General features: G+C 42.4%; 1 protein-coding gene across 1 annotated transcript in view; it reads right to left on the bottom strand.

Annotated features, from left to right (window-relative positions):
• LOC147556178 (uncharacterized) overlaps positions 1-11,013 on the bottom strand; it is a 90,476-nt gene extending 79,463 nt beyond the window's left edge. Inside the window, exon 1 of the mRNA XM_086658592.1 lies at positions 8,894-11,013. The gene's annotated coding sequence lies outside the window, so the exon portion shown is untranslated. The remainder of the gene's footprint in view (positions 1-8,893) is intronic.
• Positions 11,014-12,773: the final 1,760 nt, after the last annotated feature.

Raw genomic sequence — 12,773 nt, 5'->3', positions numbered from 1 at the left:
CAATCAACTTATATTTATTTCACTTATAGTTCGCTGACTTGACCGTCGGAGTGCCCTTGGCAAGACACCATCCCGGTGTCCCCAAGACTTCACGGTTTCTGCTCGTTTTTGTCTGTCTATAGGTCCAACCGGAACTTCGTCCGTCTCGAGGTCTAGAGCCCAAGTTTTCGGTGGCCCACCAATCGACGATCTATTAATTGTGTGATTTTTTACCGTCCACAGCGATTAAAGGTAATCATCTTTCCATTCGTTGTTTGAGATTCTGGTAATCTAGTGTTAAACATATAGATGTTTGAGATTCTACTTAGAACACTAGTCAATTAGTTGTATTAGATACACACAATTTCCTTACATCGATTTAGACCGCGAACGACCCTTCCCATCGACCACATGTTGTGGTCTTCCCCTTAGAACCAGAACATCTCCTGAACTGCTTTCATCCATTGACCTACGTCTCAACTCCTTAAAATTTAGTGTTGCTTTACCATCTTCCAAGCTTTCATATGATGGTGGCGGGGACGCGAGCAAAAGTACTGCCTTATCTTAATCTTCGAATTTGACATCTATATTTGCCAAATCCAAGATAACCCAGTTGATTTCATCCACATGGTCTTTTAACGATTCACCTTCGAACATCTGTAAACTAAATAATTTCTTCTTTAGATATAAACGATTAGTTAGAGATTTCGTCATATACCTTGCCTCCAGCTTACTCCATAGCCCATCGGTTGTAGTTTCTGTCGCTACTTCCAACAAGACCTTATTGCTCAAACAGAGCAGTATATGACCACGAGCTCTCTCCATGAGATCTTCCTTCTCTGCTTTTGATAATGATTCAGCGAGTGCATCCTTCCCGTTCAAAGTCTTTAGCAGACCCTGTTGAACTAATACTGTTGTCATCTTAATCTTCCAAAGATTAAAATCGTTACTTTCATCGAACTTCTCTATCTCGTATTTCGCTATCACAGAAACCTCAAAAGACAAGCTCTGGTACCAGTTTGTTATGACTGGATGGTGTTTAATGTGATCAATAACGAGTAATCAAGCAGAAGCAATAGGAAATAAAGAACAATCAAGAACAGAACATAGAGATTTACGTGGTTCAGTTGGAGAGACCTACTCTACGGCGACAAAGGCACGATGATTTCCACTATGATAACCAAACAAGTTACACAAGAGATTCGTGAGGTTGAGGCTGCTGATATCTCCTTAGGGTTTTAGTTTATATAGCCACTAAAACCCTAATCCCACCGCCTCACCTGCTGATGTCAAAAAATGGTTTTCAGTTAGATCGGCATGAAACAGGGAGTTGATGCATGACAGCCTACGTTAAGTTGATTGTTTTGTTGAGTCAAGTCAAACTCTAACGGTTGAATCAGCTTACACCTCTAGTTCTCTACTTCTCCTGCTCCTCGTTCCTTGCTCCTGTTCCTTGCTCATGTTCCTTGCTCATGTTCCTTGCACCTGCTCCTTGCTCCAGCTCCTTGTTCCTTGATCTTGTTCGTCCATTCTCGAAGGGGGAAAACCTACAAAGGGTTCGAAAATCGCTCCACCGCTCAAGCCAGTCATGGTGCTCTTTGCACTAAAAGAATGAATATTGATTGATCCTTTTGGAGGGGGCGAGTTATTAGAACTCTGAGTTTCTGGTGATCTTTCTGGTGTAGAAAGATCGTGTCCTATGAAGGACAATGTGGAGGCCTTTTATAGGCGATGTTAAGCCGACTGTGATTAGTGGAGGTGGTGAGACTGTTGTCGACAAAATGAAGGGAAAGTTTCCTCTCTTGAGTATCTAGGGTTTCTCTTGGAGTCTATCCCCGATCTTTGATAAGTGGCAGTTCCTAAGTTCAAGGATTCTCCATAGATATCTTGCCGGTGTGATAGACTTTAAAAGAGAAGTTTCCTCCTTTAGATACATGGAGTCCAAACTGGTTTAAACACTTCGAGATGTATGGCCGACTGAGATCTTTCTAGATGTTTCGGGATTAAGTCGGTAGGTCGCTTGGCGCTGCTGCCTCCCCAGTTCTAGGCGTAAGACACTGGCCGAAACTGTGTGGACCCCCCCCCCCCCCACTCTTTTGAAGACCCGAGGGCTGATATGTCCATGCCAAAGGCGTCTTGCAGGGCTGATTTCTTCTGACCGACCTCCTAGTTAGGGGAACATTTGGTAGACCATCAGGAGATCAACGGTCTTACTGCCTTAAGCCGGCTTGACCTTGTTAACTTCAGGTCTGATCTTGACTCTTCAGACGTTAGTCAATGTCTGGACATTTTATGCATCATCATGAGTCCCGCCACTCCTTAGTCGAAAGTAATGAGACTGAGGAGTAGAAGTAACTTGTGTGTTTTTAAACATTGAAGGCCTTGAAGTCAAGGATTTTACCTAGACCAGAGCTGTTTCGCGAAGCTCGGTCTTTCTTTTGGTTTTCCAAAGCTGCATTATCCTGAGCCGATTTGCACCGAGCTGGTAGGTATTGTTGATGGTAAAACCTCTTTTCTCTCAGGATGTACTTGCCAGAACTTATTCAAGTTTCGTATTGAAGGACGTGCGGTTTGTTCTCCCGAGACACATTTCGACTTCTGCTCAAGTAATTAATTTCCTTTTCATGCGCGATGCTGTGACGTCACGTAATTGATCTTCTGATCACGCGTTTTTCCGCGATACATCTTCAGGTAATTGCGCACAGCAGTTCTCTCATTATACGTGGATACGTGGTGTTTCTTCAGTGGGGAGTTGACGTGTTTCCTCGAAACCCGCTGATATCCCCTCGAATCTGACCCGTCTTGAGTTGTGCGTATCCTTTAGTCATTATTCCCTTGAGTGTTCCCGAGATGTGTTTGGTCTCTGCCTTAATGACCCTTCGCCTTTTTTCAAGAAGTCTCTTGGCTATTTCTTCCCAGTATAAATAACCTACTTTGGTTCTTAAACTTCTTATCACCAAAAGTTGATCAAAGATATCCTTCCTTTCACACAATTTTCTAACTCTTGTTCCCTATCCGTTGTTCTACTGAAGATCCAAGATGAGGCCTCTGTTTGACTTCATACTAGCTACCTGCTTGAAGAATGTTTTTTCGACAATGGAAGTAGTTGAGGGTGGAATCCTCCATAATGGTCATGGTAATCCCATGTCCCATTTGGGTAGGTTCCACAAGGACGAAGGCTTGCCAGTGTTGCCTCCAATTGGGATGCTCAGGGCAAGGTGATGATGACAAGGGGGTTATTTTTTCCTTCGTTCTTTTCTTGTCTTGGCAGCTCTTCTAGAAAGGGGCACCTGGTAACTTCTCAGTTTTTCTTCCACCTAATTGCGTGACTGCTCTCTTGGCCGTACATGTTCTTTGGTTTTTTCCTTGCCCTAAACTTCCTTCTGAGGGTTTTATTTTGTTTTTGTAATTTCTTCTGTAATAGACCTGAACGCTTGTTGTAGTTTCGGTGTCCTTTTCTGCAATTTCTTCTGTAATAGGTCCTTCTTTGAGAATTAATGGAATTAATTTTCGCCTTTACGTTGTTTATCTTGATATTTCCTTTTTGTGCGTCAATATGTTGGTCTTACATTCACTTATGTTCGTCGTTATTCTTCGGTGACCGTGCCCATTCATAACTGCCCTTCGTGTTATAAATATACCTGAAAGTATAGTACGAGTATCTTGCAATTCTCGCCGTGAGTCTCTTAATGGTTAATGGAACTCTTTCTGGTGGCGACGTGAGGGTTTCTTTCTACATGGTCCTAAATGACAATGATTCATCTATTGAGAACTTGTGCATGGAGTGGCCGGTGAAGGCTTCATTGAGATCCTTCGTCCTCGAGACCTTCTGGATGATGATATTGATGTCTTCCCTGCTTTCGAACTCCCGCTCCGTTTCTTTCCACGTGAGCTCCTTTATCAAAGTTTCCGATATGCTAATGAATTCTTCTGCCAGCTCTTCTAGGCGCCTAGTCATTGTTATGGTGAAAGTCATCTCGCGGAGCGCCTGAATGTTGGTCTGGTTATTCCGGTTGGAGTGAGCGGCTTGTCTGTTGTGGACGGGTAGAAAGTCACACGGTTAGAGAGATCGTTAGGTGGGCACCAGCAACTAGGCTTCGGGCCTTCAAATAGACAGGTTGACGGGCAGAAGGTCGGGTCTGGTAGTCGGGTAGATGGGTAGACGAACGTCCGAGTAGAGAATGGCTACTGGTAGACCAACGTCTAGGTAAGAAGCGGGTACTAGAGACCTGTTGATCTGCACAAGAGAAACAAAACCGTGAAGTCCAAGGGGGCACCGGAGATGGTATCGGCCAAGGACCCTCCGACGGTCAAGTCAGTAACTTAGTTCGATAACGTAAATGAATAAACCGAAAGTAGAGTTACTAATGATAGTGGAGTCGTTGTAGCGTCGGAGGTGGCGCGGCTCGTAGAGTGGCCGGATCTCGGTTCTACGGAAGATGAATCGGATAGCTTCTGGTCTACTCGGACGATAGAGTAGACTTCTGGTTAGGCAGAGTAGACTTCTAGTCACGGCAGAGTAGACTTCTGGTCACGGCAGAGTAGACTTCTGATGATGGTAGAGCAGACTTCTGGCGATGACAGAGTAGGCTTCTGGTCACGGTAGGGTAGACTAGAAAGGTAGAAGAGGAACAGAGAGCCTTTAATAAGATCTGGTGAGGTATCGTAGACACTTCTGGCCGGAACCTCCTTCTTTGACTAACTTAGATAAGAGGTCACTGGAGTAGATGGATTCTAGTCGGAGCTTTAGTGGTGAATGATTGATGTGATCGGAGCAAAAAGGTTTCTGGAACGCCAAGTTGAGAGTAAGTAAGTAATTTCGAGTGAGAGTTAGATGATCCTTTCTGAGAATGAGGCTTCCTCTATTTATAGAACTTAGTGAAGGATAACCACCCATGGGTGCGGGTTTGTTAGATCCGGAATAGTAGGATCTCGTTAGAGTGCCTTCGTAGTCGTTGATCTCTGGATGGGGCGTCGTAGCCTTACGATGCCTGCCGCCTTAGTCAGCTTGTTACCAGTAGAAGTGGCCTCTACTCCCTTAAAGTAGCGCAAGACTCGGTCTTCTACCATGACCTCAATGTATAGTGAGATGTTAGGGATTGAGGTGACTCGTTCTTTAACTGCTAACCACGTGGTGGCGTGACCATACGGAGTCTGAGTGAGTTGACACGTCAGACCAGGGTTATCAAGCTAGAAGAGTGGGCTAGGGCGACCACGCCAGACTGACTGGGCCTATGATGCACCCGAAAAGGTTACACACCCAAGCGGAGGTATCAAGTAGTAATTCGGCAAAGTCGGGATCGATCCAAGGATAGGAAGGTAGTTTGGATATCGAAGGGTCTTATCCCTCGGTCTAGATATTTCAAGCTAACTTAGACTAAAAAGGAAAGGAAACAAAGATAAATGGGGGTTTGATCGAATAAGGTGATAAGAGAATAAAACAAACAAGTAAAATAAACTAAACTAAACAATAAAAGTAAACGGGCGAGAGAGATTCGAGAGAAGAGTCGAAGGAACAAGAGTCGGGAGACGGTAAGACTCGATTCGGGCAACAAATAAGTGAGAGAGGTGTCGAAGTCTCCGGGAATCCATAATGATAAACCTACGACTATGTGTAGTCCGATTTGATGTGTCGAGGTACAATCGATATTCGACTCCTAAAGTAGATGTCTCTAAGTACTATGTATATCCGGATATCATACTTAGTCAAACAAACGTCTAAATCGATTAATCCCGAGTCATCGAAAGTGTCGTCTAGTCGCCTAACTATGTGAAGTGCATGACAAGACACATGAAATTACGACTTAGACTACGATCGATATCGAATACTTCGTTTCGTCTATTAACTATGCGAAGTGCTTGACAAGACACATGAAAATACGATCAAAACGATAATCGAAATAAATGAACATCAATTTGTAATCAAAACATCAAATCATATTAAACGTAATCACGAATTCATCACATTTCATCTCATATAATCGACACACTAAAGTTAGCTAAAAATGGTGATTTAATAAGAAATGGAAAGGAAATGATGAGAGAATCCCCCTTTTTCGATGTGGTTCGAGGCTAAGATCGTCGGAAAAAAAATGAGTCTTTAAGGTGCAGCCGATCTCCCCTAGCAAATTTCTGGGTTCCCCATAGCGACCACCATCATCTTCCCCATTTAGAACACAACCTCCATTAAAGCTAACCCTAGCTTTCTCTCTCTAGAAATTTGTAATCCAAAATCAAATCAAACCATATGGGAAGCTAGCAAAGATGATGGGGAGTAAAAGCCCTAAGGTTTTGGACCAAGAAAGTGGCCGGAAAACTCATAAAAATCCGGTCAAAGTTTGTGGAAATCCGGCCAAAATCAAGATCCCAGCCAACTAAACTTAGATCCGGCCAAAGGGGGTGTTGTCCCATGCAACCGAGCTGCTGTGGCTGCTGCTGTACAAGTCGTCGCTGATGCTGTCGCTGCTGTTGTGCTGTTGTCGCTGCTGGCCGTCGCTGTTGCTGTCGCTGAACTACTGCTGCTGTCGTTGCTAGCTACTGCCATCCCATATCCGAGCTCTAGTGGTGCCGGCCAACTTGGCCGGCACCCTCCTTGTCTCTTTCCCTCTTGCTCTCTCAAACTCTTAACCCTAAACTTTGATAAAGAAGATGATGAACCCAAACCCTGGCCTCCTTTAGTCTCTCTCTCCTCTCTCCCTTGCCTCCTTTCCCAGGTTGAAGATCATGAATAGTGTCTTTGACCCCCTTTTCTCTAACTTGAGTCAAACCCTAGACTTAGTCAAACTTGACTAAGTCTTTAGACCACAAATGGGTGCCCATAAAATCTCTACACAATTCTTCTTCTCTTAATATTTCTTGGGCTTGGACTTGGTTTTGGGCTTTGATTTAGAAACCAAGAGAGTGCCTCCATCCTTGTCTCTACATCTTCAAATTCTCACACAGGACTAGAATACCCTCGGACTTTTTTCTTCCATATCTTCCCCGTCCGAACTCCGAATTGAATATCATTTTCACCGTCGGACTCGTCATTGACTATACTTGTCATTTGATTTGCTTGAAGTCTTTTTCTCTCGTTTTCGACACATGAAATGATAGTGACAATTCGTTCCGTTTATTCCGGTATACATCTTTATCTCCAAAAATGATACCTAACAAGAAAAACACATAAAATATTATTGATACCACTCGATAAAGACTAATTAGTCTAAGTTAAGCTCTCCAAATGTGACATTTTCATGTCACGTCAAGATCCCCAAACTTAAACTTTGCTAGTCCTCGAGCAAATAAAACAAAATAGAAGCCTAACTCACTTTCGGAGGCTACCTGGTTGCATTTAGCGTATGCAATAAGCCTTTAAACCTCTAGGTTACCCCTAAAGGACGAGTATTGTCTCGTGAGGGTTTCCATAGATGACACCCACAAACATCATGGTTTCAAATACACAAGGGTCCAACATCCAAATCATAAATAAGCATGGTTCATCTAGTAAAGGGTTTAAGCATGTCAACACATAATGAATCAAGTAAATAAGTTCTTGTAAAAGCTAAAGGTCCCTTCACTAATGATCTTACCCTAAAGTGCTAGTGTCATACCATAATGAGCAACATCTATGTTCCGAAGTCACAAAACTTTGATTCCTAAGTTAGTACATTTCGCCTCGACTTCGGCCTCACGGACATACACTCCAAATATGAAATCGCTCAAGAATGGTTCGCTCGTATGTGTGAGTGTGATCACTAACATGGACTCAACACATAAAAAGGGGTGAGGACAACATTTTGGAACGAATGATCTTCGAAAAGGAATTAGCCACTAAATAGAGTGGGGAAGCTCACTCGCCCTTCTCACCCATTCTACCCTCTAAGAATGCCTTCTAAAGGTTAACGGATACTAGAAATGGATGATGATGGTTGATTCCTGAGAATGTCGACCTCCTTATGATAGAACCTCTTAAGCATTTCCACATTCGTTTCTTGCTTCGAATACTTATTCATGAACACAAACATCAACACATATATACAATCATTCACACAAAAGAGCTAACATGCTCAAACATACATATAAACCACTTTCTTTCTTCTTTATTTTTTCTTTCTCTTTTTTTCACTTTTTCATTTTTTTTTATAAATACAATTAACCAGAACAAAATACAACACACATAACTTTATTCTTGCAATCAACTTTGCATTTCATACTTGCTTTTGACATTCTTCATTCTTTCTTCTCATGTCTTCATTCTCGGGATATAAGATGATGGATGGTGATGGAGTATCCGCCTCCCTCTAGTTGGCATTCTCATTGGGTTTCATGGACTACAAGGGCAAGGTTAATTCGCTATCCTAATGTCACTCTTAGTGGATAAGGAAGTTGAGCACGCGAGATCAAATGAGCTCTTTTATAAGTTACGAGGTTGAGTAGCTCTTCATTCTACTCGGAGTTAGCGCGGAAGAGTACACTCGAAGGACAATTTAGGCTTTGAGCTCTCACATGGGTTAAGTCTCCACTAATGACTACTCTAGGTCTCTTAGAGATGTTTCTTCTTCACTAAGATGTCACTCCTATAGTATAACACAAACACTCAAAGACTCGACTTTCATGCAAAGACCATTAGCAATCACAAAGGCCATCAACTCGATACATATGCATCAACATTCTTAAAACTATCACTATAATCACATGCAAATCTACTCAAAATGTTCAAAAATTTTCAAATTTTGGCTAATTTGAACCCTTTTGTCTTTAAAACCCATGGTCATGCATTGGTTATGGTCATATCCCGCATCCCCAAACTTAAAACTAACATTGTCCTCAATGTTCCAACCATGCACTCACCAAATGATAAAGAGGCACATCAATTTAAAGAGAAGAGTGGAGAGATATTACCATAACCGAAGGAGATAAAAAATGATACTACCAAGGCTCATGTATAAAGAGGTTCCAAGTTGATGCCAAGCTCACGCCATCCCCAAACTTGGAACAAACCACGCCTTAGAAGTAAAACATATAAGAAATGCTCCTATAATGTCCAAAACATAATGAGAATGAACCACATAAAAGACATGACCATATAAAGTCTACCACTAACGCGGGTATACACGATTGCATTGAGCTATGTAATCAGCCTTTGATTCTCTTGTTTTCACACAAGAGCACGAGTTATGTCTCGCGGAGGGTTTCCAGAGATGTTACCCACAAACATCAAGGCCCATCTTAATCGGCTAACGATCATAAAGTAACAAACGGAAGATTTGGGGATCAACCCAAAGAAAACTATATACAAATGCTAAAAGTCTCACAAAAATATTAAACCAACGAAGTGTACGTGAGACTAAAAGCGAAAAGAGACCATCCCCAAACTTAGTGGATGCACGGTCCACTAAGTACGCATAAATGCTAGGGGCGACGACTAAAAAGTCGTCAAAAGGGTCGACATATAAGTGAAGTGGGAGGAGGTCAGTCGAAGGCAAGAAGTCCTCCTCAAGCTTAGTGGATAGAATATCCACTAAGTCCCTAGACATGCCAGGGAAGACGTCCGAAGTGTCCCAGAAGGGGTCAACAACCGAGTCTGAGATCACGTGGAAGGTCGAACTAGACTCTAAGGGTAAGGCAATAGGCTCGGAGACCAAGTCAAGGTCCATAAGTTCCTTAGGTAAATAATCCAACAAGTTATCCGCTATCTCTTCAACTACTATGTTATCGACATCCTTAAAGGCATCGGGAGCCTCAAAGTTAGGCATAACACCTTCCATTCTACATAACTCATCCAAGTAATCACAAGTGCTAAAAATTGGAAAGTTCAATAACGTGTGCTCCCCAAACTTGCTCATAGAGCTATCATCCTGAACATTACAATCTAATGTAGTCTGATCATGGTGAGATGACAATGGTCGAGGGAGTGAGCAATAAGGGTCATCGGTCAATTCCATCTCAAAAGGTCTATCAGGAGCTTCTTCGACATTTAACTTAAGACTAGAGTCAGGTGTATTACCCTCACCATCGTTCATAGTCTCCTCTTGAGTTTGGGGTGCGCAAACCCCTTACTCGTCGATGATAGGCTCCGACTCAATTCTATCAACAATATTGAGAATCCATTCCGTGATCTCTTTGATTTCTCGATTGAATCTAGTTTGGTACTCTAAAATTGCTTGGAGAGTATCTTCTGACATCTCCTCGTAATAAGACACATGAGTATAACTAGACGAAGACTCTCGCGGAACACGGATCATGGGACAATACTCGGTCAAATGGTCTAAGCTCGCACAAATAGCACAAACCGGCCTAATGGTCTCCATGGTCCTTTCTTCACTACCTTCATGTAGATACCTAGACTCGACTCTTTGAGTGGAATCATCGAGTCGGGAATTGTCATCACTAAATGAACTGTTCATATATGCTTGTCGATAGTCACGAAGACTTCGACGTGGTCAATCAATACTAATAGAACTACGGTTATCATCAAATGACAAATCCATACATGAAGGTGCTGTCATCCCAATTCTTGTCGATAGTCTCTAAGACTCTTACGGGGTTGGTTACCCTCATGCTCATAATCTCTAAAACCATATTCATGACGAGTCTGACCGACTCCGTACATTCGTCGATATTCACCCATGGTCATCCTAGGTCGGTCAGGTTCAACTCGTCTATTCCTATCACTAGTCGGACCATTCTTATATAAGTTTGAGTAGTCATGATGACTTGTAGATGATCGACTAGTGTTGGACAGGGTCCGCATAAGGTCATTCTCATCAAATGACCAACTCGCCATGATCTCACAATGTTCAAGGATACTAACACACAATCACAAAATGGGAGCTAACACTTAAAGAACTAAACAATCACACACAAGTAAAAAAAGGATGAGATAGAATGCGATACTATCGAGTGCTCCTCTCGTTTCGTTCGTCTTTCTTCTTAAGCTTCTCGATTCCTTCCTTTTCCTTCGCCTTTATGTCACTTTTGGTTTTTTTCTTAAAATTGGTACCTAAAAAGATGAAAAGATAAGAAACTACAAAAACAAATAAAGAAAAAAAACGTCTAAGTAAGCAAACAACACTAAACTAATGAACAAAACAACAAACGATATCTTAACAACTAAACCTATCCCCGGCAGCGGCGCCAAAAACTTGATGCACCCGAAAAGGTTACACACCCAAGCGGAGGTATCAAGTAGTAATCCGGCAAAGCCGGGATCGATCCAAGGATAGGAAGGTAGTTTGGATATCGAAGGGTCTTATCCCTCGGTCTAGATATTTCAAGCTAACTTAGACTAAAAAGGAAAGGAAACAAAGATAAATGGGGGTTTGATCGAATAAGGTGATAAGAGAATAAAGCAAACAAGTAAAATAAACTAAACTAAACAATAAAAATAAACGAGCGAGAGAAATTCGAGAGAAGAGTCGAAGGAACAAGAGTCGGGAGACGGTAAGACTCGATTCGGGCAACAAATAAGTGAGAGAGGTGTCGAAGTCCGGGAATCCATAATGATAAACCTACGACTATGTGTAGTCCGATTTGATGTGTCGAGGTACAATCGATATTCGACTCCTAAAGTAAATGTCTCTAAGTACTATGTATATCCGGATATCATACTTAGTCAAGCAAACGTCTAAATCGGTTAATCCCGAGTCATCGAAAGTGTCGTCTAGTCGCCTAACTATGTGAAGTGCATGACAAGACACATGAAATTACGACTTAGACTACGATCGATATCAAATACTTCGTTTCGTCTATTAACTATGCGAAGTGCTTGACAAGACACATGAAAATACGATCAAAACGATAATCGAAATAAATGAACATCAATTTGTAATCAAAACATCAAATCATATTAAACGTAATCACGAATTCATCACATTTCATCTCATATAATCGACACACTAAAGTTAGCTAAAAATGGTGATTTAAGAAGAAATGGAAAGGAAATGATGAGAGAATCCCCCTTTTTCGATGTGGTTCGAGGCTAAGATCGTCGGAAAAAAATGAGTCTTTAAGGTGCAGCCGATCTCCCCTAGCAAATTTCTGGGTTCCTCATAGCGACCACCATCATCTTCCCCCATTTAGAACACAACCTCCATTAAAGCTAACCTTAGCTTTCTCTCTCTAGAAATTTGTAATCCAAAATCAAATCAAATCATATGGGAAGCTAGCCAAGATGATGGGGAGTAAAAGCCCTAAGGTTTTGGACCAAGAAAGTGGCCGGAAAACTCATAAAAATCCGGTCAAAGTTTGTGGAAATCCGGCCAAAATCAAGATCCCGACCAACTAAACTTAGATCCGGCCAAAGGGGGTGGTGTCCCATGCAACCGAGATGTTGTCGCTGCTGTTGTACTGGTCGTCGCTGCTGATGTGCTACTGTCGCTGCTGTTGTGTTGTTATCGCTGCTGGCCGTCGCTGCTGCTGTCGCTGAACTACTGCTGTTGCCGTTGCTAGCTACTGCCATCCCATATCCGAGCTCTAGTGGTGTCGGCCAACTTGGCCGGCCGGCACCCTCCTTGTCTCTTCCCTCTTGCCCTCTCAAACTCTTAACCCTAAACTTTGATAAAGAAGATGATGAACCCAAACCCTAGCCTCCTTTAGCCTCTCTCTCCTCTCTCCTTTGCCTCCTTTCCCAGGTTGAAGATCATGAATAGTGTCTTTGACCCCCTTTTCTCTAACTTGAGTTAAACCCTAGACTTAGCCAAACTTGACTAAGTCTTTAGACCACAAATGGGTGCCCATAAAATCTCTACACAATTCTTCTTCTCTTAATATTTCTTGGGCTTGGACTTGGTTTTGGGCTTTGATTTAGAAAC

Source organism: Eschscholzia californica, unplaced genomic scaffold (genome assembly GCF_041429995.1).
Source record: "Eschscholzia californica isolate CP2 unplaced genomic scaffold, dmEscCali1.0.p SCAF_2, whole genome shotgun sequence".
NCBI classification, from domain to species: Eukaryota; Viridiplantae; Streptophyta; class Magnoliopsida; order Ranunculales; family Papaveraceae; genus Eschscholzia; species Eschscholzia californica.
Note: the sequence above shows the minus strand (reverse complement) of the source record. Positions and strands in the feature narration are given on the sequence as shown.